Source organism: Olea europaea, unplaced genomic scaffold (genome assembly GCF_002742605.1).
Source record: "Olea europaea var. sylvestris unplaced genomic scaffold, O_europaea_v1 scaffold2458, whole genome shotgun sequence".
In the NCBI taxonomy this organism is placed as follows: Eukaryota; Viridiplantae; Streptophyta; class Magnoliopsida; order Lamiales; family Oleaceae; genus Olea; species Olea europaea.
This window is the reverse complement of record NW_019242787.1, coordinates 87,353-89,497: the sequence shown is the minus strand read 5'-3', so window position 1 is coordinate 89,497 and position 2,145 is coordinate 87,353. Positions and strand designations below refer to the sequence as shown.

The following is a 2,145-nucleotide window of genomic DNA, read 5'->3' as shown; positions in this document are numbered from 1 at the left end:
AGATGGGAGAACTGTTTGAAATTTAAACTATCCAATGGAGTAATGTCACGTGGCAAAGTGTAAACTAAAGTGTGCAAGAAGCGAGGTTCTTACCGATTGAACTTTACAATTTGTGCACTAATTTTTGACACGTTGTTTGACACTTGCATTTCTTACTGATTGAACTTTGCTATTTGTACACTGATTTTTGACACATTGTTTGACGCTTACATTGTTGTCAAGTGTCAATTGGATGGGAAAACTGTAACACCCCGAACTTCACGTTCTACATTTGGCCAATATGATTCATGCATTCCATGCTAATTACACTCTCATTTGTATCAATTTCCTGATTGCCTTCTCTTAAAACGATGCATTTGATCATCAAGGCTTTAAAATCTTTACATGGTGATAACCTTCGACTCTTCGATTTAGGTGGTGAATTTTATATTGAGCTATGATAGAAAGTTAGATTAACTAAATGTTGGAGATTGGCTTGGTAAGTAATGTAATATTTGAAAGGCCGAAAATTTGTATCAACGAAGGTTCAAGCTTTCCATTCGGCTAATCGAGGTCACCTTAAACCCTAGATAGGTAATTCACATATTTGGGACATGAGGGATGAAGTGACATTATCACAACGTAATAATATATGTCTTAAATGACATTATAAATATTGAGGTGCGAATTGTTGAAATCGGTTGAGAATCGGGTAAGAAATTAAATGAACGGTTGAGGAATTAGTTCTATGAAATACTTTGGGATCTTAGGACAAGCGAAATGGATTGCAAACATGTCAAAATAAGCCGAGGATACTTGGTTTGTGCCTGCAAAGATAGATATAAAATCAGATTTTGCTACAAGTGACCACCTCATGCTTGAACACCTCGCGCTTGGGATGTTTGTCATTTTAGCACTCAATTCCTTCAACCTTAAGCCTCCAACACGTCCTATAAGTCCTTAGAACTTTACACAAGATATTTATCACTCTCATAAGTCACATATGGCTCCATGTGGTGCAAGGGAGAAGTCAAAGTTGGCTGCAAGAAGCCACCTCCTACTTGGACAGCTCATGCTAGGGGATTTTCACTTTAATAAATAATTGCTTCAACCCTAAGGCATAAATTTCGTGTCTAATCCCCAAGGACTTAATATCGGATGAATATATATCTTAAATATCATAAATGGACACAAAAATAATGGTAGAAAAGTCAAGTATTGCAGCCAAGATGACAGCTCCAGCTTAGTGACTCACCTTGATTGCTTGAGGTGGCTGCAACCCATGACATTCTTAATCCTTAAGTAATATGCACGACTTCAACTATTTAATGACCACTCATTTACCTCCTAGATAATATATTAGCTCCCTGACCTCGTCCCTAAGTGATTCCAAGTGAAAAGAGGGTGAAACAGCCAAAGAGAATTAGAAGCAAGAAGCTGGAATTTCTGAACAGCTTTGTTACTCCACAGTTTTGAGGTTTGTTTCTATTATTTCTTAAGGAATTTATGATTTCTTGAACATCTGAAGTTGTTTGTGATTAAGTTGTAGTGTTGTTAATGATGTTATGATGCCTAAATAGGGGTAATTAATGACAAGAATTTGAAAGAAATTAATCTGGACAGAGATGAGGAATTGCTGGATTGAGTGATTTATACCTTGATTTTGGGATGATACTTAGTGTTTAACTTATATATATCAATATGAACGTTTTTATATGTAAGTAGGGAGTGTAGAAATGATTTTTAATGGCCTAGGATTCTGATGGTATCATAATAATAAAAAGGAAACCGAAAACAGTCAAAGCGAAAAACTGGCTGATTTTGTGTAGTGGAAAATGGACTGTTTTTGAAGCTCCAAACACTTCATTTGTCACAATGTTATGATCTGATTATCTTCACATATATGTTATAGGTGTGTGATAAAAGTTTGGGAGCCGTTAAATGTAGGTAAGGACATGAAAAAGAATTTGAAAAATGAGTGGACGGTGATGGAAACCTAGAAAACAGATTCTGTCCATTTCGGTATTTAATGTGATTTCAACATTTAGATGTCCCCTAATGAACTCTCGGGCCTAGAAAATATATCCTAAGGAATACTAGGTTGTCGAAAACAATTGGATGACGTTGACGTTCATAATTGGACTCGAGAGATAGCGAGACTTATGG

General features: G+C 36.0%; 1 long non-coding RNA gene across 1 annotated transcript in view; it reads left to right on the top strand.

The window, feature by feature from the left end:
* Nucleotides 1–1,415: 1,415 nt before the first annotated feature.
* The window catches only part of LOC111382274, a 7,177-nt gene continuing 6,447 nt past the window's right edge, over nt 1,416–2,145 (top strand). Inside the window, exon 1 of the long non-coding RNA XR_002700481.1 lies at nt 1,416–1,456. This is a non-coding gene — a long non-coding RNA (uncharacterized LOC111382274). The remainder of the gene's footprint in view (nt 1,457–2,145) is intronic.